This window comes from Aedes aegypti, chromosome 2 (assembly GCF_002204515.2).
Source record: "Aedes aegypti strain LVP_AGWG chromosome 2, AaegL5.0 Primary Assembly, whole genome shotgun sequence".
In the NCBI taxonomy this organism is placed as follows: domain Eukaryota; kingdom Metazoa; phylum Arthropoda; class Insecta; order Diptera; family Culicidae; genus Aedes; species Aedes aegypti.
This window is the reverse complement of record NC_035108.1, coordinates 227,931,627-227,950,541: the sequence shown is the minus strand read 5'-3', so window position 1 is coordinate 227,950,541 and position 18,915 is coordinate 227,931,627. Positions and strand designations below refer to the sequence as shown.

At 39.3% G+C, this 18,915-nt stretch overlaps 1 long non-coding RNA gene across 1 annotated transcript; it reads right to left on the bottom strand.

Moving 5' to 3' along the window:
* Positions 1 to 12,160: 12,160 nt before the first annotated feature.
* LOC110675553 lies at positions 12,161 to 12,943 on the bottom strand. Its single transcript, XR_002499592.1, has 2 exons — positions 12,696 to 12,943; positions 12,161 to 12,412 (listed from the first exon to the last, which is right to left on the bottom strand). It is a non-coding gene; the product is annotated as an uncharacterized LOC110675553 (long non-coding RNA).
* Positions 12,944 to 18,915: the final 5,972 nt, after the last annotated feature.

Sequence of the window (18,915 nt, the reverse complement as noted above, 5' to 3'; positions counted from 1 at the left end):
ACTACCGGCACCTTGGCGTACACTAGATCACCTTTCCTGAATGACCGTACACCTTGATGATCGCTCGACGGTTGAACAGTTGGAGAGCGAAGCAGGTCCAAACTGGTCCGTATTCGGCGCCCGAACATGACTTCGGACGGAGATTTGCTTTCTGGGGTCGTCGAACGGTAGGTCAACAGGAAAGTGTCCAGTGCTTCTTGGATGGCTCCTCTCCCCTCTAGGATTTTCTTGATCGCTTGCTTGAATGTGTGAATGTGAAACGCTCTGCCTGACCGTTGGACTGTGGATGGAACGGTGCGGTGGTAACGTGATTGATACCGTTCTCCAGACAGAACTGCGCAAACTCGTTGCTGGTGAACCGCGTGCCGTTGTCACTGACTAACGTTTCTGGCATGCCGAGACGAGCGAACAGACTCCGTAGGATTCCGGTGGTAGCTGAGCCAGTGATCGATTTGGTTCGGACGATTTCAACCCACTTGGAAAGCGAATCGATGCAGAGCAAAAAGTACTCTTCTTCAATGGACCCAGCGTAATCGATGTAAACCCATTGCCATAGATGCGTTGATTTGAGCCACGATAACAGTGCTGATTTGGGCGGACTCTTGGCTGCGGCTGCGCAACTAGTGCAACCCTTGACGTGCGCAACGATGTCCGAATCGATCGGCGGCCAGTACACGTAACTGCGCGCAATCTCCTTCATGCGCTGGATTCCCGGATGACCCCGGTGAAGATGGTGCAAACAACGCGCTCGGAAACTGCTCGGAATCACAAGGTGTTCAGAAAACATCACGCACCCTTGAACCGTTGATAACGAGTCGCTACGGTTGAAGAACCGCTGAACCTCACGATCCGGAATGGTTGATTTTGGTTGTGGTCAGCCTTGCTGAATGTAGCGATAGACCTGGCTGAGAACAGGGTCGGAAGGGATGGTATGCTGAATCGCCCTGAAATTGAGAGGAAGTGCGTCAGTTGCATCTAATGCTACAGATCTTACATCGTTCCCGGTGATGATGCTGGCTACGACGAAGTCTTCTTCCGGCTTGACGTGCTGATTGATTAGCCGGGACAGAATGTCGGCGTTTTCGAACTTTTCAGTATTCACGTAGACGATGTCGAAGTCGTAGAGCAGCAGTTGAAGAGCCCAACGCTGTAGCCGATTCGCCGTGTAGGAATGCCTTTCTTCGAACCGAAAATTCGAAGCAACGGTGCGTGGTCTGTTTGCAAGGTGAAATTGCGATTAAACACCATATTGATGAACTTGATCACGGCGAAGATGATGGCAAGCCTCTCACGATCTGGCTGACTGATGGCTTGCTCGGCGGACGTCAGTGCCTTGGATGCGTGCTGCACTACCTTGAGCGACCCATCCAAATCGGAATACGGCCTTGATGGTGAACCCGAATTCCTGGATACGATGAAGAACTGCTTCGAGATTGCGCTGATGACCTTCTTCGTTTACGCCACCGACTAGAACGTCATCGAGATACCCCGACGTACATTCAAGTCCAGCAAGCATCGTGTCTACGAGCTGCTGGAATGCTCCAGGTGCCGCCTTTTCTCCGGGTGGGAGCCAATTGTACCGATAGAGACTTCTGTGCGTGTTGATGGTGAGAATCTCCCGGCAGCTTTCGTCTACTTCCACCTGCAAGAACGCATCTAACAGGTCGATATGGCTGAACACCTTGTAGTTCGCTAGCTTAGCGAAAATGTCCTCCGGCAGCGGAAGCGGGTACTGGTGTGGTTGAAGAGTGTCATTGAGACCAGTGGAGTAGTCTCCACAGATGCGAACTGCGCCGCTAGCCTTGCGAACGACGACAATGGGAGCTGCCCACTCTGAGAAGTCGACTGGTGTGATGATGTTCCCCTTCTCAAGCCGATTCAGTTTGGCGTCGACGGTACTGCACATGGCATACGCCACCGGTCGCTTTGGCCGGAAAACTGGTGTTTTTCCTTCCTTCAGCGTGAACTTCACTTTGGCCATCGTACACAGTCCCGGTGCGTCGTTGAAAACCTCCGGAAAAGCTGCTTCGAGGGAGCTGATGGACGTGGGAGAACTGCGGCCCTGGTTGCAGAACTGGTCCATTGGCACCGACCCGCGTCGATGAGATCTAGTCCAAGCAAGTTGAGCTGTTGATTGACTACGAAGAATCGACCTGTACGCTTCTCCCGCTTGATGCTTATTTCACAGCTACACTGAAACTTCAGTTTCAGCGGTTTGCCAGACGCTTCTTGCACTGTTGCAGGACTTGACGCAGGTTGCCCGATTTTCTGCCATGTCTGCTCAGAAATGATGCTGATATCCGACGCAGTATCAAGCTGCAGACTGATTTGCCTGTCGTTTATGCCCGCTTTGACGAACCTTCGTCGTTTCCGGATGTTCTTCACCTGCACGCTTCTCGTCGTTGCTGGCTTCGCTGTTCCACTGTACCGCTTGCTTGGAGATTTTATCTTCCTCGCACTGGAACAATACCCGTCCTTGTGACCCGTTTCACCACAGTCCCTGCACCGATTCTTCTGGAATGGACAATCCTTCGCATGGCACCGCAGTTCCAACACGGAGTTGCTGGACCGGCACCCTCCTGATTGCTGGATCTTGACTCCGGCGATCCTTTTCCGGAACGGAAACTCTTCTTGCTGTGCTGCTTCTTCACTGCTTGCACTGCTGCCGATAAAGACGCTGTCTATATCATCGTCGTGTCTTGCTTGATGTTGAGAAGCCGCTGCCATTCGTCCGAAATTTGCTCCAGCGTTACGTCGTCCCGCTCTTCAATACGGCTGAGCAACCTCGTTTTAATCTCCACATCGCTTTCCGCCTTCAGCCCACAGACCGACATGAGGCACTTGAACTGATCCTCCGACAGTTTCCCTAGCTTGAACTCGACACACAACTTGTTCACCCGACAGGCGAACGTCTTGTAGTCCTCGGTGGCCTGCTTCTTGACTTGCAAGCACCGATACCGTCCGCTGATCTCAGACTCTGGCATGCCGAACAAGCTTTTGAGCTTACTCAGCGTGTCGTCGTTCGTTGGGACTCTTCGGAAGGATGTAACTGGTTTACCTCTCGTGTTCCGACGGGCCCAACTTCCGTAGCAGCAGTCTCACTTTGGCTTCATCGTCGAGTTGAACGGCGTCCTTGGCGAACAGATCCTCGTAACGGACGTACCATCCACCAAAGGTAACGTTTTGATCCGGTTCGTACCGGAACTCTCGGATGTTACTCGCCAGTGAATCGAGAATTGGCTCCGGATTTGTCGGAACGTTTATATTGATCGCCAACAATGCCGACCGGAACATCTCCACCTGCTGAAGGAGGAGCGCTTGCTGCTGATGAAATTGCAGATTTATTTGCTGTTGCATCTGCTGGAAGAAGTGCAGCATCATCGGATCGACCGACGAATAACTTTGCTGCGGCTGCTGTTGCTGTCCCTGTGGTACGTGGGAGGCATTGATTATTGTTTTATACGTTTTCGGGGTTTCGGAAGACCAAAAATCAAGATCAAGAAAACACAGATATTCATTAACATGTCATTCAAATCATTTGGAAAACTCTCTTTTATTAATCGTGTTCATATTATTAAAAAAAAAAAAGACTAATTGTTCATGTTTTATTCACTAATTTTCCCAGTTTCACCGGTTTAAGTACATTTGCACCATACAACAGCACACCTGAACCGCTTTTTATTAACAAAAATATTTTATTAAATTAATAATACACTACTGCTTGCGCATTTTTTTCTTCGGTGGTGATTGTAATTGTTCATTCGCCACGTTTGGTTGGTGTTGTAAAGATAATTCCTGTTTGTACTTCGCTTGACGACTTCTCTTTTCCGCTTCGCACTTTTCCCAATGTTCCATTTACTCTCTTTCTCTCGCTCGTAAACTATCTTGATATCGCCTTTGCATCGATTTTTCGTGCTTACGATATTCTTCTTGCCGCTTCCGTTTTTTCCGCTTCGTGTTTTGCCCAATTTTCCGCTAAATTTCGTTCGTATTCACTTTGATACAAAACAGGTTCCGACTTTGGATTTGCACTGGATTCACTTTCCCGGTAGGAAGATTGGCACTTGACACATAAATTTTAGACACCTTGGTCTTAGTAAAAATCAAAATTTTACTAAAAAAAAGATTGTTTTGTTGTGTATTACATACAGAGATAACATATGATGTACAAACATTTTAACGAAATATTATCTCGTACTGTAAGGTCTCCTATTAGACACTGCCACCCATTTTCCTCCCACTGCGGTTTTCAATGGGATGGAGCTGATTTTAGATTGATAGATGAGACATACTATAAACTCATCGCCTACCGAATTTCACCTGAATCGAATGTACGACAGCTGAGAAATTGCAATGAGCATGAAGTGGGTGGCAGCGTCTTATAGGAGACCTGTCATGCCCATAACTGCATATCTGTAACAAAATGCCGACAAAAGTAGGCATTCAAATAAATGGAATACTAAAGGCTCAAACGCAATGATAGCGGAACGGCAACGGAATGCGGAACCGGTTCGCCAGCATGAACCACCCTATCTCGACTGACCCATCAACGAATGAAAGAGAATCAACACCAAGTCGACAAGCATGTTGTAGTTCATGCTGGCGAACCGGTTCCGCATTCCGTTGCCGTTCCGCTATCATTGCGTTTGGGCCTTAAGTATGCATTTTATGGCAGTATGGGAGGAAACTAAAATTTCTAAAAATTGCTTATTTGAGGCTGATTTTTTGTACAACTCATATCGCATACTGAATAGACGGGGTTGGTGGTCTGATGGCTACCGCTTCTGCTTCATATGCAGAAGGTCATGGGTTCAATCCCAGGCCCGTCCCTTTCCTCGTACTTTGTAGTTGTATATCTCTCACTTGCTTCTATCTTCCATTCTAAATATATCACACTTAAACTATTCGTTCATAGCAAACGCTAGAACCAGAGACGGACAAGAAAACCGTTTCCCTAACGCTTCCTACTTCCACGCGCACGCCTTTCTTACGCCTGATACATAGGCAGTCTGCTAACCACAAAAGCAAACCTCTCTGCCATGCCTTTCCCCCAATCCATACAATCCCGCATGAACTGGCGTGGATGCAGTGGAATATACGGTCTACGTGGGAGCCAGTTCAATGCATCATCAATTCCTCCCCCTTCCCCTCATTGGTCTGCATTCTGACGTGGCAGGCACCATTGTCGCTAAAAATAGAAGATCACCAGCACTTATACACTGAGGATGCCTGTTAGTCCCAAGCAGTCATTCGGTTGGTTCCTTGTGTAAGTGCAGCTGATCTGGCGATACTGGAGTAGCATTCACGGGCGGCCAATCAAGCTCAAGCTCATATCGCATACTGAATTATCAGAAAATAATTCTTATAGAAATTTCATTGCCATTACTTTACGAGGCTCATTTATAATCTCAATGTGACTGTTATGCGGTTATTTTTACCAATGTGACAAAACAACTTGGTATTTTTTTCGAATTTTCTAGAACAATCTCACAGGTTTCAGTAAGTTGATCGAAAGTATTTATCATTTGATGACTCTCCATGGTATTAACTCCAATTTGTCAAAAATGTCGAATGTGACTGTTTTGCAGTTATGGGCAGTGTCTGTATCAACAAACATTTTTGTCAATTTGAGTAAGCACTTTATTTTGCCGGTGATTATATACGTAATCTAACCTAATTATCGAGCTTTTCAGAAGTGTATATTTATTTTGATGAGTACAGTCAACTTTCGTTCGTTGCACTAAACCTGTAGCCCACTTAGTGAAAGACTTTCACTAATTGGGCTGAGTTTCGAGCTGTCAAATAGCACAGAACAAAAGAAAATCAGGGCTACCAACATTGATAAATTGCGTCGTGTGTCAGAAAATGACGTTTGCCTTCATTTTAAGTGGGCTATAGCCCAACTAGCGGGAGCCCAATTAAAACGAAGCCCACCAAAAGATAGTACAAAGAACGAAATTCGACTGTATATAGTTCTAAGAAAATCAAAAGGATAAGACCGATTAAAACTATGTATTGACGAAGATTTTCAGATTATTCTGTTTTTGTGATTTGGCTGGGTTCGACTGTAACATCGACTGTATATCGTTCGGATTTAAAGGCTACGTAGTCTTTACCAGGGCTGCCCAACGTATGGCCCGCGGGCCGCATCTGGCCCGCGAGCTTATTTTGCACGGCCCGCGGCGGGTTGGAAGATTCTTCTCATATTGGCCCGTTGACTATTCTACCAACCCGAAGTTAGAACATACCATGACTATTTAATTTTCAAATTAGTTTTAACCTAATATTTTAGAATGGTAATTATTTAAATTGTTTTTTTTTTCATCTTAGTAATTAATTTTATGAATGATTAAATTTTTAATCTCAAATTCTGGATGTTTCAACATTGTTTCTACCATGACTTCCTACGAAATTAAAGAAATGCAGCCTAATAAAAAACTTATGGACAAAAGGCTAAATTTCCGTACATAATTTCACTGAATTATAGACGAACATTCTCTCAGAATACTGAAAATTTTTTACCAACAACTGGGGCGCAGAAACCTACGCAGGATTATAAAAAAAGGCTTTTACCGATTTAGATCTTGAATAAGACTTTTCCAGAATTCTGGATACGATTTTCGTTATCCAAGAATATTCTTACAGAACTTTCGCCAGGATTTCATAGAAATTTTGAAAATTACATTCATCGTAGGTATGATTCTTGTAAAATTCTGGACATTCAGATTAAGATTTTTGTAAAAGCCTAATCAGGATTTTAGCCCATTTTGGGTCATGCTAATGTTGGCAGATTTCGGAGTATGATATTTATAAAATCCTGGATATTATTCTCACAGAATCCAAAATATTTGGGTTAAATTCTTCGAAATATTATGGACAAGATTATTTTATAATTTTGAAAGGGATTCTCATAATATCCAGCAGGATACTTAGCAGCAATTATCTGTTTTTTATATCTTCAAAAGAAATTTACTTCATTCATTGATATTTTTTTTATGACACGTTAATGCTTCCAGTGGACGATTTGCCCTTTGAAGGAAGCACCACACAAGACAACGGACTAGCATGCAACGCCCAGTGGCACAGTCGAAATACATTCCAATCGAAAAGTTTTCCGAACTGAAGCGGGAATCGAACCCACACTCCTTGACTCGCGGCTAAATGCTTGGTAACACTAACTGCACGGCCATGAAGCCCACAGATTATATGAACTTTATTTACTGACTTTTGTCAGACTTCATGCGAATATTTGTGCGTTTAAAAATGTGGTCCGCGACACAAAAATGTTTCTGTGATTTGGCCCGCGGTTCAAAAAGTTTGTACAACGTTTCGACACGGGGTTGTTGTCTTTGTCTTGTCTTTTATTACCAATGTTTTCTGCCAAGGGGTCAATTTTTTCGTAATTTTTTGTGGAATTGTTAAAAAGTGTGGTGAAATGCAGAATTATTGTTTTATTTTGAAATAACGGAATTATTTGCAAAATCCTACTAGGTACTCGTATCTATTTTGCACTAGTGAGGCAGAATGATAAACCATACCAACCATTTTTTTAAACGTTTTTCGAGCAGTGAAGAACAGCAAAATTATATATCAGTTTTTGTAGCAAATCTGCTACAAAAAAAACATTTTGTTTCATTTTTGTTATTGCTGTGTGCGTAATCGTTGCTAGGTGTCCTTTGATTGTTTTGTCTTACCGCATTTGAAGCTCGTTTAGTTGAGATTTGCACCTCAAATGCAAACAGCAATATAAGCACTCTGAAATAATTTATACAGAATTGAAAATAAATCAGTTATAATAACAAAAGCTTTTTCCAACTTAGTTCAATTGAAAACAAAATTATAACACAATTTGTTATACACAATAATAGGGCAATCTTACACATGGCTAATTTGCTGTTGAAAAGAAAAGTAATCGCCTATCTCAATGCGTTAAAATTTTTTCGCATAAATAGTCAAAACAAACATTTTTCTTTGATCGCAGAACGCAATTGAAATGAAATGGAGCTCTCTGTAAAAATACTCTTGACCCATTCGGTCAAGAAATTTCATTACTTTTCTTGAGCGATACAGCATACTTACACGCAATCAAATGTGATTGTATAATCTACCGAATCCATGGTAATATTGAGAACTGTACCGACGATTTTCAACCAACTACAAAAATCTATTTAGTTTACTAAAATCTTGTATAAGTCACTGAGCGGTTATGTACAAATTATGTCACGCTTCAAAGGGGCGGAGGGTCAAGTCAAGTGTGACAACCCTCACAAAGTTTTCGGGGGACTCATACAAAAAGCGCGGCGAAACTTTAAATAAAACGGTGACAGTACTGTCTTGACTTGTCTTGACAGGTACCGGCACCGTTTTTTTAGATTTCGCAAAGGAGAGAAATAAAGCGGTTTTCTGATGTCGTCACAGTACAATAAGCTACATAAAATGATTTTCCTCTTCTATAAATATGAGAAAAGCCATATACCAATTATTTTTTCCAAGTATTTGATCAGAAGAAAAGCAATAGGATATTAGACGTGAATCATTGCGCAATAGTTTGAAAGTCTGAGCCTAAGATCGAACGCTAGCATCACACTTTAGGTATGGTGAGGGGACAATAAAACATGCGCTCATACAATCACTTTTTAAATATAATGCATCATTCAAATAGAATATAAACATACATACATCATTTATAATGAAATAATTATTACTCGAGTTATTAAGACTTGAAATGCAAATATCTCAAATAAGTTTCTTATTGGAATAATCAACTAAGTCTATGGATTTGTAAACAGCTTTTGAATATAACGGTAAAGATGTTAGCTATCAGTCATATGTTTTTAAAATAACTACTATATTTCCAAATCACCGTGGTCTTCGTATAATTTAATTAATTAAAAGTGCCTTTTCTAGTGACCTATACACCAAAAACTAAAATGAACCCAAAACGACGCAATACACTATTGAAATGCATAAAAGTAATCAAAATTATGAGTGTTTATACTGAAGTAGTTAATGTGTTATAAATTTGTAAACTTACTGGAAAATAATTGACTTTTTGAACGGAAGAGATATAAATTGTACACATTTACCCATAATGAAATATTTGTGTTGTAATCTGCACATCCAGTTAAAACGTCGAATATATGAATACAGCCAACTTACGTTCATTGGGCTAAAGCTGGAACCCACTTGATAAAAGGCTTTCATGAATTATTTTATGATGACATCCAGAGCCGTAGTGTGATCTCAGGGCGCCTTTGGCGAACTCTCAGTTGTGCGCCCCTTATCCAGAGCGTAACAAGGTTTCTTATACAAGTTTACAGATAAAACATACCAGAAACACTTGTTTTTAATTATGAATCGTGGTTTACGGCTAACCAGCCGAGTGGAAGTTTAACAACTACCGAAAAGCTAAACATTACATATAATTTGCAATTGGATTAGATGGACAAATTGATGTGAAGATTTGCGAAAAAGTTACACGTCTTCTCAGTGAGAATCGAACTCATCAGGGATCAGGGAGTCGTGAGTTCGATTCTCACTGAGAAGACGTGTAACTTTTTCGCAAATCTTCACATCAATTTGTCCATCTAATCCAATTGCAAATTATATGTAATGTTTAGCTTTCGGTAGTTGTTATACCAGAAACATTTCAAGAAGTATTTTGATTTAAAATCTATAGCGACATCTGTATTAACTAGTTATTGATATCCTTAAAAAGTATGATGAACTACTGCTCAAACTCTTGCAAAAAGTTATACAAAATATTTCAAACATTGTGTTTAGAATTTTCTGAGGACCTTTAGATGTTCTTTCGAACTGTTTTTTTTTTTAAATGTTTCATAAAAACTCATTTTAATATGATTAGAGACAAATAAACAAATAAGACAAATAAAAGAGTTTATGTGGAACCTCTTTCAAGGTTTAGAATGAAAATGTTCAGTGAAGTTCTTAAGTAAGGCTACACAAATATTTTCTACGATCTATCCAATAATTATAAGAAAAAAGAAGTTTCAAAAATTTGATATAACTTTCGCAAAAAGCAGCACAATTGTGCTGCACTTGTTTTTTTATCCGTGCGACTCATGCAGGGATGGATTCAAATGTTGCATTAACATTTCAATAAGGATACAATTCATTATGGAGCGTTACCACTTACCAAGAGAAATTTGATCGTAAGGGTAGCAAATCGTCCGTCTCGAAAGGGATATTTAGAATTTCTTGGGAAATTGGAGTAGACTATACCAATATCTCCATAAGTTCATTTTTAAAATAAGAACATGGCATATTTTATCATGAATCAATAAACATGTGCTTGAAATGTGATGAGGAGTTTTGCACGGAGTTACAAGAATTTACAGGAACATCAATGTAAACGAGTGCTTCCCACATTATTTTTGAGTGAAATGTATATATAGATATATCGTATATATATGTTTGCTTGTAACCATTATCCTTGCTTGATTATTACTCTGACTTTATTACAAGCTTTATAACTGTCATGAATGTTGTTGATCGTTACTGGTAGAAATTATAAAAAAAATATGTTATCGAAGTCCGACAACTTTGAACTCCTTCCTTACACCACAAAGAAGGGACGATCTAATCCAAACCTTCTCAACCTTTCCCAATCGCGAGAAATTATATCAAGTTACCGCGGGGCAAGTGGGTAAATGGGTAAGTGAAAATAATTGATATATTTTACTGAATATGTGAATCAACGTTTTAAATTCATGCGTAAACCTTTGAGGCCATTCAGAACATTACGATAGGTAAAAGATTTCAGAGATTTGTCAGCCATTATTTCATAATAGAGCGAAATATTGTTAACCTGTCAACTATCACTACGTAACAAGTTGGCGGCGTGCAATCTTATTTCAATATTTTCAGTGGAAAAAAGTAGCGGAAAACAATTTTCTGATAAGTTGTCCCCTCTGACAGTTTTATACCGCAATAAAAAATGTTTTAGAATTCATTCAACGTAGACCTGAAAATAACTAAATTGAAACACCGTCAATTTTCTAATCACGTGGGGCAAGTGAAAAGTTTCTCATTAGAGATTGAATTTATGTTTTTTTCTTTAGGTAGCTATAAGTATACAAGGTTCGCAATTGTCATAGATCAACAGAACGTGTTGATAATAGGGCGATATTCAAAACTGAAAAACCAATAGATGGCTTTTTTTCAGTGGTAGTAAAAACGAAATCCTGAAGCAAAGAGAGCACCATGGAAGATGAACTAAAAACAAAAAGTTCAATACAGAGTCAGAATTAGGGCGAATGTGAAGACTAATACATTCTCAGTAAAATTGGTTTGAAGTTGAAGCGGAAGTAATTTTAATTCTATATTATGTTTCCGATCGATTTTATCGCATGATGCATTTTTGTAGGATCCATTACAATATTGTCTGTTTCATTCACAACAAAACGCGTCGCCAACTTTCGAACAGACTGGAAAAAATCATCGCCAGCAAACCAATCAAAGGAGGTGCTTTGCTTTTGTGTTGGCAAGACTGGGGAAACGTCAAATGCCAGAAAATAAATCAAAGGTGGTGATTTGCCATTGTGTTGGTAAGACTGGTGTAACGTCAAATTCACAGCGGTTGCTTGGCTGGCGACGATTTTGGCGACGGTTTCACAGGCGACGATTACAAATCGTCGCGTCCGATAGGGTGCAAAATTTACAATATTACTTTTGTAGCAAAACATTTAACTTATTTACATATGATGAATAACACGTTAAAATAAATAAAAAACCATCATGCGCCGTTCATCAAAATTTAGAGCTGTTGAGCCCCTCGGTTATTCGTCTTCTTCAGTTTGACAACAGCGAATGCGCCTTATGACCCCGTCCTTCTGGTTTGACTATCATCAGCTTCGCCGTTCTGCTACGCTCTCTCACACGAACCTTTATCACTATCGCCCTTCTGCACACTCAGTTTGAAATGCGCCCTGCTGTCACACTCAATCTCAAATGCGCCCGGTTACCGCAGGGGGGGAAGATGGGCGAAATTGACATCAGAGTTCGTATCGAAAGAAAACATCAAATGCGCCGTTATGTTTTTCTCACTTATTTCGTGAAAAACGTTATTTTTAAGGAACAGATGTGCATTATATGATTGTAATTTATCAAATAAACTGTTAGGTGAATAAAACTCAGTTTGTTTACATTTGTCAGTTAGGCCGTTGTTTTAGTACTGTATTGAGTTATCTACTTATATTGTCCGACGGAAGAAGGTACAACGCCATTGCACCCTTATTGGTAGATCCCTTTCTCACACTTTTGGGCGTTTATCTCATCGACGAACAGGGGGTGATCCATCAATTACTTTTTGCTGCTCAGAAACAGATGGCGCGGTCGTTCTCCATTCGTGACGTTCAGAAACAGCGTTTCTGACAGTTGACTCGATGTAGTTCTGTTAACGCAATCGACGAAGCTTGGATAAGGATGATTTGTTTTGGTAGATGCTGTAAGGGCCCATTCACAAATTTCATAACGCTAGAGGGGGTGGGTGGGTGTCCTGAGGATGTTACGGCCCATACAAAAATTGAATAATGTTCATACAAAAAGCGTTACAAGGGGGTGGGTGGGTGTCAAAAATGGTCAATTTTAGCGTTATGAAATAAATGAATGAGCCCTAAAGGTTAAGACTCGGTAGCGGATTTCGCTTGATTTAAAGGGTTTGGACAGGTGCTTACCATGTCCTTCTCAAAAGAAGGCCTTTATTTTTCTATTTGTAGGTACTCGAAGAAGCCGTGAAGAAGGACACAACTCGAAAGAATGATTCTTTTCCGAAAGAGTAAATAATTACAATGTGCCAAACGTATTTCACCAACGTATCGACCAGAATCTGAAAAAGGTGTTGATAAATTACTGCTTTCGACGTTTTTTTTTCGACATTTTGTCCCTAAACCCGCGATTCGAATTGGCATGACCCCAAAACATATACTACCGTGAGGGCCCCTAACTCTGCGCAGCTCCTAACTCTGCGCACTTTTACCAAAATCCACCAAAATCTGGTAAATTATTTAAATTTTTGTTTAAAATTTGTTTCCCATATATTGATACAATAGTAATAAAAAAGTACGCGAAGAATTTTCTTGACAAATTTACGTTTATTACTTTAATAAAAAATAAAATAGCTTCAAAAATATTGATAAACGTCCAAATTGACTGCCCGTTAGCAAAAATGCTAAGGGAGTACCTCATCACTTAAGTCATTTGAATCAAATTAAAGAGAATATATTTCAGATTGTTAGTATGTAGGCACTAGTTTATTTATCGAGCAATTATGACTGGTAAAGTGCAACTTATTTTCTTTTCATTTTCTTATTCTTCTTAAGTGCGCATAGTAAGGCACCATTTTTCAACTATGTCCCTTACTATGCGCAGCAGTTATAAAACGTTATTTTCAACATATAATCAACCCTCCAGAGGTCTATATTGAAGGGAACCATCGACTTGTCGACACCATCGAGATATGGAATAGAAATACTTTGAAAAATTGTTTGAGGGGACCATCATAGTAAGGAAAGATTAAAAAATGACGTCCAACATATTTTAAGGATTTCTACACTCCGTCCCCTCAATCCCCTGTCGCGATTTTACAGGACCTAATGGATGCATTGTCACATTTTCGTAGACTCGTCCATCCTTCCCTGAACGGTGGACGTAATTTTTGAATGCTCCCTAACCATGCAATAGAATAATTTTGATTTTTTGTATAGTTTCATGAGTCAATATCGAGTAGTGGAACATCGAGGTTTAATTATTTTGTCTTTGGTTCAATCGTATTTGCTATATAGAAACGGCAATAAAGTACTGTTATTGATCTGAAATATGAATCGTTCTTTAATTATGTCACGCTTATACAGGGCGGCGATACTTCTCGATTGAGTGATGAACAATACATTAAGAATGGATATACCCTTTCGCTTAAACTATTCTTCGTATTTAGTAGGACTGTTCGGGTTTCACATATAACAAGCCAGAACCAGGTTCTTATTAATTTTCTTCAAACCCGGATCCGACCCGAATCCGAGACAATTATTTATTTTTATTTTTCCTAGTGAAAATACATAAACAGTCAAAGCTAATTTTCCTTTACACGCCAAGGGTGAACGCAAAAAAAGACGTAGTTTGTACCGTTTTTGTATGTTGCTTTGGATTTTAGAAAACTAAGTTAATTACATGTTTTGGAAATCATATGATGATTTCGATTATTTTGAGAGTTGCACTTAATGGCATTCAGTAACAGTAATTATCATGGATTGAATTAGAGATAAAATTCACTTCACTTAGTAAACTTCTATGTTAGAGACATTCCATGCTCCACTGGGGACGTAAAGCCGTATAAAGCAAGAAAATGAAGATTAATTCAGTGTTTAAATGCTAGTAATGCTTTTAGTACAATACTTCAACTGTTATAAATAATTTATCGAGTGCGCAGAGTTAGGAACCTAAATGCGCAGAATAAGGAGCATTGCAAAAATGAGTGCGCACAGTTAGGAACACGGACGCCCTTGAGAAAAATTAAAAATTTGCAATAAAAATCATTACTTAGTGAAGCTTTTATATATTTTCCTTATACATAAAATCAATAAGTATTTGCTCCCAAAATTTCAGAGGATTGTGTTTTGTTTTCAATTAATTACAGCTGTTTGAAATTTGAAAAGCCTTAAGTGCGCAGAGTATGGGGCCTTCACGGTACGTAACTTTTTTTCCTTGATAAGAAGCTCACAATCAGAGGGTGTTCATCTTGCCATCTTAGCGAGCCTACCCTAGTGATCCTTTATGAACTAATCTACGATGACGTCACGCTGCAACTTCCAGCGGGAAGAAAACCTTTACTGCGGGCCGTGTTTACAAAAAATGAACGATTTCGTTGTACATTCATCCACTTCGTGTTCATCCGGTGAACATTCGTTGTCCGGATGTTGGTCCGGATGTCATTAAATGTAAACATTGCCCGCATTTAGAGCAGAAAAGAAAAAGAAAGTCGAGGATAAAAGAAGACCGTGGATAAGTCCATAGAGAGATAAGCGGAAGTAAAATGGAATGATTTGGCAACAGACCAGCAGTGCTGATTTTGCTCGGCGTCGAGAATAATATTGTAACACGGGCATGACTTCCTCATTTTTGTAAGTGTATTTTGTTTCGTTATAGATCTTTGAGCTACATATCAAAACTAATAAACAGCCGAAAAAAATCAAAAACTAAAAATCGCATTGACAAAAATTCAAAAAAGTAAAACATTTCATTTTTTTGCTTCATGCAAAATTACTTTTACCGAAATAATTTCAAGCGGATTACATTACTCCTCGAGAAAATTTCAAAACAAACATAACGCATGTTCGTTTGGCTCACACTTTGACAGCTCTCGCTGCTCGATTGGTTCACACTTTGACAGAAATGTCAGCTTCCGCGAATCTCTCTTATAAAGGATTTCTAGCCTACCCATACTGCTTTTAGACATTACACTCAAAAAATCCAAACGTCGTTGCTACGTGAAAAATCACGTCAATCATAGGCCAGGAGAAGTGGTTCACCTAGAGTGAATTTATAGCAGAGAAAAAGTAGATTTTGTAAGTAAATTTGACAGGAAAATGAATGACAAGTTCATCCACTTCTCCTGGCCTATTCATAACCACCAAATAGTGACTCGGTAATGTTTACTGAGGTTACCTATCGCACTTACGTGAAATTCACGTAGGTGCCTAAGTTCATCTTGATATCTGCATAGTGTACGTACATTCGGCGTTGAGCTCAAATCCTAAGATGGCGCCCGCTTGATTTTTGAAGAACTTCAGAAGCTGCTGCTGCTTTAAACACTGTGTAAGATTGATTTCAAGGTAAATATGCTTTGAATACCGAAGAATCGCTGCATTACTTCATATTTTATATCACAATATTTTAAGTTTGTTTACATTTTTCAATTGGGAATTAGTTTTTTTCCAAAGCCTATTACAAAAAAAGATTGGACTTTATTACAGTTCAATTTAATGCAAAACCATCTAGGTCCTATTGAAACGCTTCGTAAAGGCTACCGGAAAATCCACATAGCTCTTACGTTTAGCGACGGTGGAATGGACGAACATCTAAAGTTCATACGTTCATTCTGGGCTAACTATGATTTACGTAAGAGCTACGTTAAAAGTGCGATAGAAAAAAATCACGTATGTTTGACGTAACAATGACGTTTGGATTATTTTGAGTGTACTTAATTGAACACTCAAAAATAAAAATAGTCACAGAATTACTAAAATTCATGCATTAATGACTATTTTCTATCTGCCTTCCTTTCATTCTGTTGTGAATTTCAACACTAAATGTCATTTCGCCTGGGTTGAAGCTTAGCGATGCTTCAACCCAGGTGAATTGACAAATAGGAATAAAATTCCCTCCGGAATGAAATGAATGGCAGCCAGTATTGCGCTTCTTGAGATATATTTTAGTTTCTCTCTTTTTTGTGACTGTCAAACAGTTATGCGCCAGGGTGAATCTCTTATCATGGACAGTGCGCTTATTTTCCCTGCTAAGAGCAAATCTGCGCTTAACGGTGGCATTCAATCCACACAACACTGCGCGCAACTACCTGGCGCACAATTAATAATACAACAGAAAAATTAGGAAAAGTTTTCGCAACTTTTGTAAATATCACAGTCAATTGATATTTAAGCGGACCAAAATGTATACCCGTACCTCGCAGCATGCATATGGCTGGTACGCTGATCATAAGTACTGTGCAAAAGGATAGGACAAGAAACGGTCAAGGAATGATTCCGCTATACCGAAATTACTTTAGCTGTACACAGCTGAGAAGTAGAGCTGATTTCATAACGTCGGTAACGCCTGCCGTACAAATCAAAGGGAGCTGTCACTTTTCCGAACGGAAAAATGTGCCGCTCAATTATTCCGCAAGTAAAAGTGACATTTCGCTCATACTGAATCAACTGTCAAAATTACTTTGGTAAAAAGGAGAAATTTTACTTTAGTGATTTACGTTTCAGGTCCGTACTTGGCTATAAACACTTCATAACGATCAGCTGGTAGACCAGTTTTAACATTTGTCCTCGTTTTCGTTGGCCACACACAATGGATCTGGGCTGCGCGTAACACTGGCGCGTAACTGGCCGGCGCGCAACTAACTCGACGAAAGTAAAACTTTACAAAATATTCGCAATATTTATAGCTCAGAAATCCCGTAAGTACGATCAAGTAAAAGGTACCATAATCATAAAGAATATCACTTGAGATAGGTAGACATGACAAACACTTTAATAAACAAAATTTGATGTTTTAATGTTTTTTTAATGATTCTCCGATATCCAATACATATTAACCTTGAAATGAATCTAAAAGTTATTTTGAAGTTAACAAACTCGTTACGGCCAGCATCTTCAACTTTGAGCTCAACATAGAATGAACACGGTATGCAGATGTCCAAATGAATTTATGCATCTACGTTAGTAAGTGCGATTGGTAGCCACAAAAACAATCACCGGATCTTCATTTGGTGATTATACATGAATTCGTAAATATTACCATATTCAGGGTGGCGAAATGAATTTGGAATGCTCTACGTGATTTTCGTGTTTACAAGAACAGAAAAGAATAATAGAGATACACATTTGACTAGTTCCATTAAATGTTATTTACCCTAATTCATCAGAGCATCAGATTCTCTCTGTTTTCAATTCTCTCTAGTCATAATTATGCTACCACCCCGTTCCCAGAGAATATGATTATAGAGCGCTGCATATGACGAGCCTAACCTCACTTATTTGACAGCTGCTGGTCCTGTTGTTTACGTTTCGAACTTAGTCGTTTTTTCCATCATTTTTTCATCTTCGCATTTCTATCACCAGCATGCTGATGGTGACGATTTTCCACGGTAGGAAGATAGAATAATACGATCCGTGGGTATCTGCAGTGGATTTGACCTCTTCTCGCAGCAAACTTTCACGAAATTAAGAATGATTCGAAAAAAATACTAAGTCCAAACTGTAAACAACAGGACCAGTATCTGTCAAAATTGATGCGTGACGTCACAGTGCAATGGAGTATAGGATTATACTAGAGAAACGCGGAGAGGATGTCAGTAAGGTCAAAGTACCCTTTAAAGAGTAAAAAAGTACCCTCTTTGAGAGAAACTAGTTTAACTCATAAAAAGAGTAAAGCACGAGTACTCTTTAATGGGTAAACGGCTTGTACGTCAAATTGACAAGTGATTTTTACCCATTATTTCAAAAAATAATATTACGGAAAATGGGTAAAATTCACTCTGTATCATATTGTTTCCAAGATTATTATTTTTTTGCAATACTTGTATAAAAAAAGCATATTTAAATAAGTTTACATGCCAAAGATGATTTATTTCAACAATTATTTCAATCAGTCACATATAAAAAATCCATGAGCAGAGCAATTATAATGACGCCAGATGATCCCGATGGCTCCTGTCGTTGACAAACTTGTCATCTTTATACCTAGAAATATTATTAAATTTAATGAGATTAAAGCACATTTTTTAACATATTACATCAAATACCTTTACTGAATTTAACACTTTTCACACTATTTGCCGGTTCAAACAATTTTAGAAGTCTTATCCGCCCGACTTGTTCGGTACTAATCTCGCAGCAGTTAAGTTTTGTAATACTTTTTTCACTCATTAATGGGTAAACAGTTGGAATTAAGAAATGGGCATAAATTACCCATTATGGAAAATTGACAAGTACCCGTTATTTTGACAGCTTCATATATCTTCTAAAAATGGGCATTTTTTACTCTTTAAAGGGTAATGCCGAGTTTACAGTGTAGCCAGAGTAAGGTGTAATCACTTGTCGAAAGCGGCTTGGAGCAATGAGAATATATACCGAGGTGAGGAAATGACATTTAGTGTGCGTGACATCCGTG